Source organism: Helianthus annuus, chromosome 2 (assembly GCF_002127325.2).
Source record: "Helianthus annuus cultivar XRQ/B chromosome 2, HanXRQr2.0-SUNRISE, whole genome shotgun sequence".
Classification (NCBI taxonomy): Eukaryota; Viridiplantae; Streptophyta; class Magnoliopsida; order Asterales; family Asteraceae; genus Helianthus; species Helianthus annuus.
This window is the reverse complement of record NC_035434.2, coordinates 108,317,164-108,332,644: the sequence shown is the minus strand read 5'-3', so window position 1 is coordinate 108,332,644 and position 15,481 is coordinate 108,317,164.

Sequence of the window (15,481 nt, the reverse complement as noted above, 5' to 3'; positions counted from 1 at the left end):
CAGTCTATGTCAGGTCAATCTATAAACAGTTATCACACGGAACACAGTTGTTTGGACACCAAGGAATTATAAACCTTATTTGAACGTAAACACTTACATTGAGTTTATGTGCAATGTACCTTAGGTCGCGTGTAACGGACCTAACCATTAATTAACACTAGAAGCACACTAACAAACCGAGCAAACCAAGGTGAGTTCAAACTTTTACCAAGGCATGGGATTCCCGGGGTAGGGAATGGGAATGGATGATTATCTGTACTTACGTTGTTATTGCGAATTATGATTTACTGACCTCGGTTGGGAAAGGTCACTTATAGATACTGCTAGACTAGTGATATATGGGGAAGCCCCCACTACTATTCGCACACATGCCTGTAATGGCCGCGATACTGATACTGATCTTCGCACACATGCCTGGAATGGCCGCGATACTGATACTAAACTTCGCACACATGCCTGGAGGGCTGCGATACAAATAATACTAGTCTACAATACATGGGAAACCCCCACCAATCTTCGCAAACATGCCTGGAGGGCCGTGATGTAATTATATACGATACATGGATTTCTAAACAAACAAATGTTTTACGAAATGAACACTATTACTAAACAATCCACTGTGAACTCGCTCAACTAGTTGTTGACTCTCTGTTACATGCCTTGCAGGTCGTTAGGATACATGGAGCTTGCACTGGGAGGCGCGGTCGTTGTGGACAAGGATCGTGGACGCTTTGATTAAACATTATGACATTTCATACTCATACTTATGTTGGATTTATATTTTTGCTTCCGCTAAACATTGATATTATACTTATGTTTTGAACACCTTTCAAATTGGTTTGGTTGAATTACATTTACTTTTACTTATTACTTACATGTTCAATATGATTGGTGGCTTGATCCTGGTCAGTCACGCCCCCAAGCAGTGGTACTCCGCGTGTGCATTTTGGGGGTGTGACATCTAGGCTCTCACTTGAACAACTGCGGATACTTTGCCTACATGTCGCTTTCGATTTCCAAAGTGAACTATGCGCCTCCTTTGCCTTCCCATCAGACTTTGACGATAGGTATGCGCGAGCGCCTGAGTTGCTTGGTTTGGCGGTCCATGATTTCGACAGGCTTCTCCACGAAGTGTAGCGTTTCGTTGACTTGAAGGTCATCGAGAGGTACGATCAGATCGTGGTCAGCTAGACACTTTCGGAGGTTCGACACATGGAAAGTCAGGTGGACGTTACTAAGTTCCTCCGGTAGTTCGAGTCTGTAGGCGACTTTTCCGATCCTTTCCAGAATCTTAAAAGGTCCAACATATTGAGGCGCTAGTTTCCCTTTCTTGCCGAATCTGACTACACCCTTCCTAGGTGATACCTTTAGGAGTACGTAGTCGCCAACGTCAAATTCAAGGGGCTTGCGTCTTCTATCGGCGTAACTTTTCTGTCTATCTCGAGCTTTCACCAAGTTGTCTCGAATCTGAAGGATTTTGTCAGACGTTTCTTGTAAAAGCTCAGGACCGATTAATTGCGAGTGACCGATCTCGTGCCATACAATAGGCGATCGACATCTTCTTCCATATAGGGCTTCGAGTGGTGCCATTTGTATGCTGGCATGATAGCTGTTGTTGTACGAGAATTCGACTAGCGCCAGGTATTTGTTCCAACTACCCCCGAAGTCTATGACACACGCACGGAGCATGTCTTCAAGAGTACGGATCGTTCTTTCAGTCTATCCGTCGGTTTGGGGATGGAATGTGGTACTTAGGTTAAGCGACGTACCGAGCGCTGCTTGAAACGTTTCCCACAATCGTGACATAAATCGAGCATCACGGTCAGAGATGATGTCACGAGGCGTACCATGATTACAAATGATCTCGTCGGTGTAGATTCGGGCTAATCATTCTACCTTGTAGTCTTCCCGTATTGGCAAAAAGTGGGCTGATTTGGTCAAACGATCAACTATAACCCAAATACTGTCGTGACCTGATGGCGTGGGTGGAATTTTGGTTATGAAATCCATAGCTATACTCTCCCACTTCCATATCGGAATTGGCGGTTATTCGAGTAAGCCAGAAGGTCGTTGATGTTCAGCCTTAACTCTCGCACAAGTCAGGCAACTTCCAACATAGAGAGCGATATCCCTTTCATGCCCGGCCACCAGTGCTTGTAGCGAAGGTCCTGGTACATTTTATCGGCACCGGGATGAATAGAATATCGGGATTTGTGGGCTTCATCCATTAGAATCTTTCGCAAATCGGTCCGCTTAAGGACCCAAATTCGATCTAGATAGTAGAAGATCCCATTTGATTTGCTTACAAGCTGAGCTCCATCGTGATAAATCCTCTCTTCCTTCAAGGTGCGTTCATTAAAGCAAGCATGTTGGGCTTCGCGGATGAGGGTTTCGAGGTCATGCTGGGCTTGAGTATTACGAATGCAGAGCAAATAACTCCGTCTGCTAAGCGCGTCGGCAACGACATTTACCTTGCCTGGGTGATAACGAATCTCGCAGTCATAATCGTTGAAGAGTTCTACCCATCAGCGTTGACACATATTAAGTTCCCTCTGATTAAAGATGTGTTGTAAACTCCTGTGATCGGTGAAGATCGTACACTTGGTACCATACAGGTAGTGTCGCCAAATCTTCAATGCAAAAACAACTGCGCCTAGCTCGAGATCATGGGTTGTATAGTTCTTCTCGTGGATTTTGAGCTGACGAGATGCGTAAGCTATAACCTTGTCCCACTGCATGAGAACACAACCAAGACCAAGGTTGGAAGCATCACAGTAGATAATGAAATCGTCATTCGCATCGGGCAATGAGAGAATAGGAGCATTGCAAAGCTTATGCTTGAGGGTTTGGAAAGAAGACTCTTGTTCGGTTCCCCAAACAAAAGACATGTCTTTATGCGTAAGAACGGTAAGCGGCACAACGATCTTAGAGAATCCTTCGATAAATCGTCGATAATAGCCCGCTAGTCCGAGAAAAGAACGGACTTCAGACGGTTTCTTAGGCGTAATCCAGCTCTTAACTGCTTCAATCTTCACGGGATCGACATGAATACCTTGACTATTAACGATGTGACCCAGAAACTGGACCTCCTCCAGCCAGAATTTGCACTTGGAGAACTTGGCATAGAGTTGATTCCCCTGGAGTAGCTCGAGAACCAAACATAGATGTTGCGCATGTTCGGATTTCGACTTGGAATAAATCAAGACATCGTCGATGAACACGATGACGAAACGGTCTAGAAATGGCTTACACACGCGATTCATCAGATCCATGAAAACCGCGGGTGCGTTGGTTAAACCAAAAGGCATAACAACGAACTCATAGTGGCCGTAACGAGTGCGAAAAGCGGTTTTGGGGATGTCTTCCTCTTGAATGCACAATTGATGATAACCTGAATGTAGATCAATCTTCGAGAAACACTTAGCACCTTGTAGCTGATCAAATAGGTCATCGATTCGAGGCAGAGGGTAACGGTTCTTGATGGTTAGCTTATTCAATTCCCGATAGTCGATGCACATCCTGAACGAACCATCCTTCTTTTTGACGAAGAGGACTGGCGCGCCCCACGGAGAGGTGCTCGGGCAAATAAAGCCTTTTTCAAGCAATTCCTGGAGTTGGTTCGAAAGTTCCCGCATTTCAGATGGCGCGAGTCGATAAGGGGCTTTGGCAACAGGGTTAGCTCCGGGAATGAGGTCAATGCGAAAGTCGATATCACGACTTGGCGGTAGTCCAGGAAGATCATCAGGGAACACCTGAGGAAATTCACGGACCACTGGGACATCCTTGACTTCGGCCTTCTTTTTCTTTTCCTTCTCCGCTACTACGATGTTAGCCAAGAAAGCTCTGTATTCCTTGCGGAGATACTTGCTAGCTTGGACACACGACATGAGCTTGAGACCTTTCGAAGCAGTTTCACCATAGACACATAATAAATCACCATTTGCGAGCGAGAATCGAATCATTTTATCGAAGCACACAACTTCAGCATGGTTTTCACATAGAAAGTCCATGCCTACTGTGATGTCAAAACTTCCGAGCTGCATCGAAATAAGGTCAATTGGAAATATATGATTGTTGAGCTCGAGAGTACAATCACGAAGAACAGAATTAACGGCGACAGTTCTTCTAGTAGCGACTTCAACTTCGAATGACGAGGGGAGATAAGAACGCTTGCGACTCAGGAGCTTCTCGAGTTCAAATGACACAAAGCTGTTATCGGCTCCAGTATCAAACAAACATGATGCATATATACCATTCACAAGGAACATACCATTAACCACGTTGTTGTCAGCCTGGGCTTGACGAGCATTGATGTTGAGGGTTCTGGCGCGGGCTACTTGTTGCTGCTATTGAGACTGCTGCTGTTGTTGGGGTTCTTGCTTCACGACCCTATTCGGGCACATGTTTGCAAAGTGGTTAGGGTCACCACATGCAAAGCAGACTCGAACGTTGATCGCGGGTGCTTGAGCTGCGTGTTGGCCTTGCGGGGCTGGGAGTAGAGCTTAATGAGCATTGGCAAGAGCTGTGGTGTTTCAGGGACCATAGCGACAATTCGCAGTGAAATGACCATAAAGGTTGCAATGAGCACAGAAACGACAGGCGAGTCCCACCGGATGATGATATGAACATGTCGGGCAGAGCGGGTGGGGACCTGTGTAAGCACGCTTTGCGGGCGGCGCTTGAGTAACTGGTGCTGGTTGAGGATGAGACTGCTGCTGAGCCGGTACGGCTTTGCAGAGGAGCAGCAGTGGTAGCGATCGCATAGTTCTTGCTGCTGGAGCTGCTGTTGTTGTGCTTCCTCTTGCGGCGTGATGACTTGGATGGTTGAGCAGTGGTGGTGTCGGTGGTCGATGCAGTGGTGGCTTGATGAAGAGACTTGGAGGGCTTATCCCAGAAACCAGCTTTTACTCGCTTGTCATTGATCTCGGCGGCAAGCAAGTAAGTCTCCTCAATTGATGAGGTTTTCGTGGCGTGAACAAAATCGGCAACACAATCGGGTAGAGCTCGAATGTACTTCTTGATGGCCATGTCTGACGTCTTGACTTGGTCGGGACAGATTATGCTAAGCTGCTTGAAACGAGCGGTCAAGGCGGCGTTGTCTCTGTCCTTCTGCTTGATGTTCCAAATCTCGTCCTCCAGCTTTTGGCGTTCATGGGGAGGGCAGAATTCGTCCATCATGGTGGCTTTCAGCTCTTCCCAAGTCAGCTCATAAGCTGCATCATTCCCTCGTTTGTTTCGTTCGGCTGTCCACCAGTCTAGAGCTCAGGACTGGAAGACGCCAGTTGCATTTAGGGTACGGAGATTTGCAGGACAGCCGCTTTGGCGCAGAGTGACTTCGATAGAATCGAACCATTGGAATATAGCGGTAGGGTCATCTTCCCCGGTGAATTCTTTTGGTCCGCATGCCTTGAACTGTTTGAAACTGAAAACAGTCTTGTTAGCATCTTTAGGAGCTTCGGTTCTCGACTCCTCAGAAGATTTGCTGACGTTTTCATACACATTGCTCACAGCTTTTGCCACTTGCTTGGCGATGATGGCAGCAAGATGACGGTCTCTCTTTTCTTGGCGGGTAAGAGGGGTTCGGTGTCCAGATGATGACATGGTCTGCAACAGACATTGTCGTAGGTCTTAGACACAACAAATTGAATCTCACCTCACACGTCTACTACTTAAGAAAACTCAGGATCACGATAGAGCATGAATCACATGAACACATAAGCACCAAAATCACATAATCACAGAAGCACATAGAGCACGAAGTCACAGAAGCACTTAGGCACATACACATTTAATCACAGAGGCAGATACTATCACGTAATCCTCCTATCAACACACAGAAGCACATACAATATCCTGACTGCCTCAAAGTTTGCGAGTATTCGAATATAGCGATCGCGTATAATACATCGAGTAATATAGTATAGTATAGTGTATAGCATAATGTCGTCCAGATCGCAGCAACTTGTTAGCGTATTGAGATAGAAGAGCAAATACGAGTCGTGTGTGTCGATCGAAGTGAGAGCAAAATCGAGTAAATATCAAAATTAAACAGTCAAACTCATATAAAGACATAAACGAGTCATCAGAGTCAGCAGTTGCGGGCTCAGAATCGAAACACGTAAAAATCGAGAAATAGATTGTCTGCGGCTATTAGACGTTGACTATCCAAAGCGATTTGACTATTCACAATAGACTTGTCACATTTCGACTTACGGGATCGTGTCTCTGCCTCGTTTCTTGGGCATTCAGTACGCATTCCCTAGGTCATACTCGTGACTTCAGGTCGTTGGAGTCCGTCGAGGCCTTGGTGAGATAAAATAAAAATTCGGAGCAAGTTGTCAAGGTTAGGGTTTCACCCCTAGCTTAGCAACTTCTTCCTTACTATAGCAAAATTGAGGAGATTATTCATCAAAATATGGATTTCACTCCTGATTTGGTATAATTCTCCTCGTTCGTTATTGAAAATAATGAGGAAATCATTGATAAATTGATAAAATCGGCATTGACCAAGCAATTTAGTCGAGAGTTTGCGGTTTTCACACCTAATCCCGACTAAATTTCTTGGCTCTACTTGAAAACTCGAGTGCAGTGATAGCGAAGATTAGCAGGATTTAGCACATAAGCTTGGTCTGTTGGTTCCTAACTATAGTCTAGGTCTCTAAGACAGCGACCCGGACTAGGTCGTGTCTAGCCTAATTCCCTATAGCTATGGCTCTGATACCAATCTGGCACACCCCAACCGATGGCGGAATCATTGGGGCATGGCACTGAGCGAAACAGATTGTCCAGAAGTTTCCATAACAATTATTATCACTATTCAATTTATATAATACGTCCCATACCGTACCTTAAATAGTAAACAAATTATTACAGATAACATCAAGTCAAATATTCTGTTAAGACAACTCAAATTTTAAATATAAAAATTGTTCAAATGCCTCTAGAGACTCGATCTGCAAGATCTACAGACAACTATGCTCTAGACGCTTATTCTAAGCTCGCCTTCCTAGCAGATAAGCATCCTAATTGCCTGTCACATACGTTAAAATAAAGTCAATATATAAAATGTAAAGGTGAGCATACAAGTTTGATAATAGCATAATAGAGTTCGAAATAGTTTACGCATAACCAGCACGTACACAAAGGAAAACGAAGCATGTTAATTATCGACATGGATCTATCGATACCAATGACTGCGGGTTGACTGCCCGAGGCAGTTCGCAATACATGATTACCACCGTAATCCATGCAAGTAATTGTCCTTAACAACCCCCGTGTGAACGGGTGCTGAGTCCAAACTATAGTACTATCGTCGTTAAGGCAGGTAGACAGCATTCCACGTGTAAACATAACAACAAGCACACGTGCAACATAACAACAAGCATTCATTTAGTCACGTAATACATGCAGAACGGTTAGCGTTTAAAGTAATTGAGTAGTGTGTTTGATTGTGATTTAGATAAGTAACGTATGTAACACCCAAAAGTGCTAAGCAAAAAAAAAGGGTTCGAGTATACTCACAGCGATGGATGGATTGAAGGGAGCGCTTGAGAGTAGGGTTAGCCTGAATATTCCGATAGCATAACGATAAGCAATGCGTAAGATGAATACAAGTGGTGATGGATCGAACAGCCTGGTTGATCGAACGGTAGGTTCGATCGGACGGGTTGTTCGTTCTGTTCGTTCGGTTTGACAGCCCGTTCGGACAGCCTGTTCGGTCGGCCAGTAGGCTCGATCGGTTGGGCTGTTCGAGTGGATTGTTTCTTCCTTTGAGTAGGATGTGTTTGTGTATGATTGCTTGTCCTTTTGAAGTTTTCGTTGTAGTATTTGAGAACATTGAAGTGTCCTTAATTTTCAGGTCGATCGATCGAACGGGCCATTCGATCAGCCGGCTTAACCGATCGGTTAGGTACCTCAGTAATAAGTCCTCAGCAGGATGTCACCTGATCGGACGGCATGTTCGATCGGGTGGCACTCCAATACGTCGAACGAGTTGAAAATCGATTAAGTGTTGAAGCATAGTATCTCATGATCCGAAGAGTAATTCAAATCAAACCGTAGTTCGATCGAACGGCACTTCGTTCAACACTAGACTTCATCAAATTGTTAAAGTGTGGGGCCATGTGTTAGCCGATCGGCTGACCTGGTCGATCGGTTGACACGGGGTGTTACAGATTTAATTGGAAAATATACGAGATCCTTTTTGATGTTGTTTTCAGAATAATCTTTAATTATTTTCCTTGAAAAGGTTTTTCTCAATAAAACAGGATATATTATTCATTTTTTTTTTGGAATAATATATTTTGTACTTTTACCTGTTTTAGATAGTAAAAGTTTCAATCTCCTGTCAGGATGTATAACCCTTATTTTTTTTTTTTTGTAATACTATCCTTGAAAATAGATCAAAAAGAAATGGTACAAGTGTCAAGGTCATGTCAAACTCAAGTTTGTTTTAACACAGATCAAAGACTGATTGCTAACAGACTTCAAAATACTTGGATACTCATGTCATAATTAAAAATTATGACTCAAAATGAGTAGCCATTGTAAAAGAGTTTTCATCATCTGAGGGACTAAACCACTGTCAGGAATTTATAAAAGCTTCAAAACTTGTAATTGACATGTGGCAAAACCTTGAATACATATTCCTGTAAAAACTGCTGACATACAAATCTAGACAATATGCATCTAAAATGTATTTTGTTGAAGATAGCATTCTTGCAGATATTTCATAAATCACCATCAAGAGATGTTGGACATGATATTGTGGTTACACAAGACAAAATCATTTCCCTCATCTAAACAAGCAGATGCTCAAAACTTTTTTCAAAAGCTTTTTTCACTGTTGCACTAACAGGTGTTGATGTAATAGTTGTTCAAATCCTTACCATTTCTTTACCTCTAACTACTGTTGTGCTTAAACATCTGTTCTCTGTTCTCTCATGTTCTTGATAACCACTATTGTTCAAAATCAGTGTTTTATCCACTGATGTACTATCCATTGATAGTAAAAATCACCCACTGCTTTCATATTGTTACCGTTGTAACCACTGATCTTCTTCCATCAGTGGTTCCCAAAACAACTGTCCTCCTTTATTCATCTTCTCATCAAAGGTTGGCACGTGGTCAGTTTCTAGCCATCAGATCTTTGTAACCGCTGCCACTTCAGCATTCACTTTTTCCCTAAATAAAACCCTGACCAAAACCCCAAACAGGGTTTTACACTGTCGAATTGAATTCCAAAATTCTCTTCTCATAGCAGTTTCAAACTTTCCATCTCAGATCATTCTTTGTTCTTCTTCATCAAAATGACAAAATCAAAATCAAAATCATCATCATCTTTCGAAGAGGTCACTCAAATGGCCGCTGAACCCATTGAAATCCCATACAAATCCCCTCACAATTATTTGGGTTTACTCACAAAACCCACTACCACCCACACCTTTGATTCCATCATCGACATCATGTCTGTATCAAAGTACAAAACTTTGCTAACAGCAGATGCTCCAATTTACCAACAAACCAGAGAGAGTTTTGGAAAAATGCTATCCTTGACAAACAAGGCGAGAATGTCATAGCCATCAACTCTTCCATACAGGGTAAAACGATTCAAATGACTCCACAATCCATCTCAGAAGTCTTTAAACTCGATGATCAGCAAGGTAAAACTTCTTTTCCTAAAAACGAGTTGAAAACTGATTTTCTAGAAAGGGGGTATGCAGAACAAACAAAAAGAGATACCTTACAAAAAGGTTTCTTCCCTTCTGCACCTAGGTTTTTATTCCATACACTTTTGATGTGTGTTTCAAATAAAACAACTGCTTTTAACGAAATACCATTAAAGATCCAATGTCTGGGTTATGCTATTTTACATAATGAAAATTATAACTATTCCCAGGAGATCTTTGATGACTTGGTAAAAAATGTTGATAGCAAATCATTTTTACTTTTTCCAAGGTTTCTAAGCTACTATTTTAAACAAAAATTTGGAAAGGAAAATGAAAATTTGCTCAAACAAGGTGTTTATTTTCAAATAAATGGTTTAACACCCGAAACATTCACTAGAATGTTAACACCTACAAAAACAAAAGCAGAGGTGCCTGAGCTACCACTGCTCCTCAGGTATCTACTGCTGAGCCCACTGCTCCAGGTGATCATAGCAGCACAACCACTGCTTTGAAACCCACACCTGCCATTACCAAAAAGACCAAAAAGAAAACATCCAAAAAGCCCCCAAACCCAAATCAAAGGAAACTCTGGAAGATGAGATCCCAGAGCCACTGCCAGTGACAACACAAATGTCACCAACAACCACTGCTGCTATTTCCTCATAGCCTCAAACTCCTCCTGCATCCTCACAAAAGGATCGGGTTGTAAACACAGGGACCCCACATTATGAAGCTCTGGATCCAATTGGATCCATCTTCCTCAGTCCTGATCCCAAGGACATGTCTCTTTCAACACCCATATCTTCACCCCTTTCATTACCACAATCCATAATACCCTTGTTGCATGCAGTTGATATAGTTCAGTTACAAACCAGTTCCTCTCAAACACCTACTACTAAGAGTATACTCCCACAAGTGACTGGGTCTGATACTTGTACCTCTGCTATCCCAGCAACAATTGAGGAGGTTACACCCCTTGAGTTACAAGTAACTCTTGGTGGTAGTCCAAGTGAAGCAGCCACTACAAGTGTTGAACCTACTGGTTTGCATTTGGACAGTGGATACATCAATAAGACTTCGTTGGAGGCAATTCCTTCTATAGCACCTCTGAGAACCACCAGTGAGTTTGTTATGACCACTGGTACCTTCAAAAGGCTATCAAGTGCTGAAGGAAGAAGACTCCAGTACCAAGAACAAGGGGCATCAATGAATGATTTTTGGGACTCAGTTATTAAGTCACACATTGATACAACCACTGCTGGTGGGGAATCAGATGATCCCATTAAATTGGGTGATGATTTACAATATCAGGAATTGGCGGGGAGAATTGACAACCTTGAAACATCTGTTGCTGAAATAAAGGATATGATGCAACAACTATTAAAAGCTCAAAATGCACAACCCACTGCTGTTCCAGCTCAAGCACCTGCACAACCTACACCTGCTGCAAATGAGCTATGGAATTTATTTCAACCCCTGCTCGAAAAACAAAGACAAATGGCAGATCAGCAACACGCAATATATGTGCAAGAACTGAGAAACATGATGGAGTCAAGGTTTAGAAACACCCAAGCAGACATCAAGGCTATAAAAGCCCACATTTTGAATACCACTGGCACTGCTCCTTCCAATGTTCTTTTCATTGATCAATTACCCCAGATAATGCCAAAAAGGGGGAGAAAATTAAGAAATGGAAGAAAAAGGGAATAGATGATGGCCTTTATGTTGAACCAGAAAAAGAAAAGCATGCTTCTAAACCATCTCCCAAAGACTCCAAGCACCAAACCTCTACCCAAACAGCTGATGTAACTCCTGCTGTCTCAACAACTGTTGGTACATCTGTAGTTTCAGCAATTGTTAAAACCATCACTCCAACACACACTACAACCATTGCCCTACCTCCACCTAAAATCACCTCACCACCAAAAGCCATCTCTTCAACCACATCACCACCCATCAAATCACCACCTGCTCAAAAGCAGAAGACATCTACTGACACATCAGTAGTTTTAATGACAACAGAGGTTGAAACACCAGTTGTTTCAACAGCTGTTTGCCAGCCATCCACTACTGCTCTCACCATTTCTACAATCACCATACAACCCAGTGTCACATCACGACCAAAACCTCCTTCACCCAAAAAGCTTTACACAAGAAAAAGGAAAATTCAGAAGAATAATGATGATATACCAGCACCTACTCCATTACCCTCCACACCTTACAAGCCACAACCATCCACTCCACCAACTCTGGCCAAACCAGTAAACCCTGCAAACATTGTATCTGTTGCTGAAAGTTATCCACTGGAATTGGAGGCTATAAAGGATGAGATAAAACAATTCTATACGGAAGATGATCCTTGGAAAAGAAGATTTCCTTCTCTCATTGGGTTCAGGAATCCAGTAAACATAAATGAGTATCTAAAACTCAAAGCCAGGAAAGCGGATATAAGAGCTAGAATTGAATGCAAAGATCAAGGTGATAAAGCTATTTCTGAGAGAATGGAATTTTTACTCACTAAGGTCAAACAAATGGAAGATTATGCAAAAGACCTGAGCAAAGATATGTCAAATATGCCACCTGATGCTGCCCTACAAAAGGTAATGAGAAAGGAGTATCTTGAATTCATCATGAAAGAAAAGTTTTATCCAGCCAAAGAAGAACAATTCAGTGAATGGCCACTCATTGCACTAAAGCATGAGGTGAACAGAATCAAGAGAATCAAAAATGATCCAAGTAAGAAAAGGACAACTCCAAATTGGAGCAAATACAAACAGGCCATTGATAAGCTTACTTCAGAATACAAAAGAAAGAAGCAGGAATTGGTTGATGCAATGGTGGGAACTGCCAAAGCCATAGCAAAATGGACAAAGCAGTATACAGATGAGGCTTATGAAAGGCTAAAAAGAAAGAGATTGACAGATCCCAACTTACAAAAGAAGCCTGAAAACAAAAGTATCGACAAGTCAAAGAAGCAGGCTCATACTTCTGAACCACTGTTTACTTCAGCAGATACCTCTGTCATTATGATAAACCAAGAAAAGAGGAAACAACTGACTAATGCAGAAGAAAAAGAAAAATAAGCTGAGTACTTCAGAGAAACCATCAAGAAAATGGCTTTAGATGAAGATAGCTGAGCAAAACTTCAAAACCTTGCCAAAAAGGTATTGAACAAACCATCATCACCAAACACATCAGCAGATATTTCATCCATTGAGTTAGATCAAAGAAAGAGACAAGAGCAGATTGAAAAAGAAACTGCAGAAGATATAGCTGCAGCAAATGATGTCATAAAAATGGCTTTCAAACAAATGTCTGAAAATTCTGAACTAGCAAAAGCTCAGGATACTGTTTCACAAATCTTTACAAGGCCAAAATCTCCAAACTCATCAGTAAATAAACCTCTCCCAAGAAACCCATTGGGTTCAAAAATACTAAAATGGATGTCTGATCAAAAGACCCATGTATTGACACTGATCAGATCCAATGGAGAAGTTAAGCACATTTCAAGGGAACAAGCACTGGGCCTGGGTGTTGAAGATCTACAAGATCTCCTTGAGCTTACACTGTGTAGGGATGAGGCTGACACAAGTTCCATGGATTTTGAACTACAATTTAAAGGACAAGTTAGGGAACTTCTCATGAGACAATAAAAATCCAGAATAATGAAGGGTTTTGGCATTATCTGTTCCAGGGGAGATTGTTGGGATTGAACCCTATCAGAGGAACAGATAATGAGCGCCAAAACCGGATCACAACAGTGGATTCATCATAAGTAGCTGTTTGCATTAAACTTTCCCCTTGAAAGTGATTATAACATCTGATGTCCCTCATCCACTATTAGTATACTACAACTGCTGTCCACTAAGTACTGCTTGTGTACAACAACTGCTGAAGACAAAAGTACTGCTCTTTAATCTATTGTCCTAAGTCAAGTGCTGCCAAAGACCAAAGCCCTGCTTGGATTGAAGTAGTGGAATGAAGAAACAATTGTTTACTTTGTCTATTGTCATAGTATCAGTGCTTAGCTAGCAGTAGTTATATGTATCAGTGGTTACAGGTTGTTAGATGTCACTTTCATGGTGACGTTAGCTTAGATGCTTCAGTGGTTTGATTTGCCTATAAATGGAACAGTACCCTGTACTGTTACATTCGATTGACTGAGTGAGTTCTTCTCCTCCAATCCTTTCATCTTATGCAATCAACCATGGAGCATCAGGATGAGGGGGAGTTTAGTTTGTAAGCATGCTTTGTAACCTTTTGATTTGATATGTAATCTTTTGACTAATGGAAAGCATGTGTTTATCAAAACTATTTTCCTCTTTGATTGTATTTACAAAGTTTGTGTTCATTTCCGCTGCATAAATCATTGAATCATGGCTATTCATTGTCCATCTATTACAAACAAACACAATCATGAGAGCCTCAGATCCTAACAAGAGACTTCAAGGTCGCGCCACACGACCACCTAGTTAACCAGCCAAACAAGTTTCATTTATGACAAGTTCAGTCCCTGCACCTTTCAAGCCTTATATCTTTCATTTTAAACACCTTTGACCCTTGTAATTAGTTTGTATAAGATCTAGGGAGTATAACCAAACTCCGTTAGGCCCGTTTTCGTTAATTGATCACCGAAAACATAAGTTTTGCCTCGTTGATGCTTTAAACCCTAATTCTTGGGAATTTGCGTAAACAACGTATAACAATCTCAAAACCTTGTGAAATTTATATCACTTATTCTTGAGAGTATATTTGAATATTTCGAAGCCTCGGGTTCGTTAAAAGGTCACTCAGAGGTAAGAATTAACATGTTAACACGTTTAACCCCTGTAGTTTATAATCTTTTGATTATTTTCATAAACGGCTTCTTATATCCAATTAATCACTCATTTAAGAATATATTCTTTGTGTGTGGTCATTCGAGGCACAAGTTTGGCATGTTGACACTTTTAGTCCTTTGCATACATATTTTCATCGTTTGTCAACTGTAGTCCTTTAAAATCAATCTTTCACATATTTAGAGTTTAGGACACGTGTCTTTATATAATTGGACACATTTTTACGTGGTGTTACATCCTCACCCCCTTAAAAGAAATCTCGACCCCGAGATTTACTGGAATAAGTGAGGGTATTTCTGTCGCATAGTGGACTCAACTTCCCACGTATATTCAGGGCCTCTACGGGCATCCCATTTAACCTTCACTATAGGCACGTGCTTCCTTCGGAGCTTTTTAAGCTGACAATCCTAGATTGATATAGGTCTTTCAACAAACTTCAGGCTTTCGTCAATCTGTACGTCTTTATGGGACATTGCTAGAGATTCATGTCACCCCCTGATATTTCCACATATTACCGGTGGGCCCGGCGGGGAGTATCGTGACGTAGTTGATATCATCATTGTCAATACACACAATATAATAGCACAACGGAAGGCTTGGTAAATAAACTATTACAAACCATAATGTCTGAGTGCTCGAGTGAAAGAATATACAGACTGGAATGTAATAAGATCCACAGGTGGATCACAAAAGTACAAAGAAACAAAAATAACAGACTTCAGGTATCTATGGATTTGCAAGATCCTCTTATGACACCTAATAGCTCCAGCCTATTACGAGAGGTACCTGTCAATCAGTCTTTAAGAAAATACGTCAGTTTACACTGGTAAATACAATTAACTGACTCTTTTGAAAACATTTATGAGAATTTATTTAAGTTCACATGGCACAAATCATTTATAACTTGGGACAATTATTTAAAGATAATCTTGTATACAGATTTACATGTTTGTCATACAACTGGGGCCGGTTGGA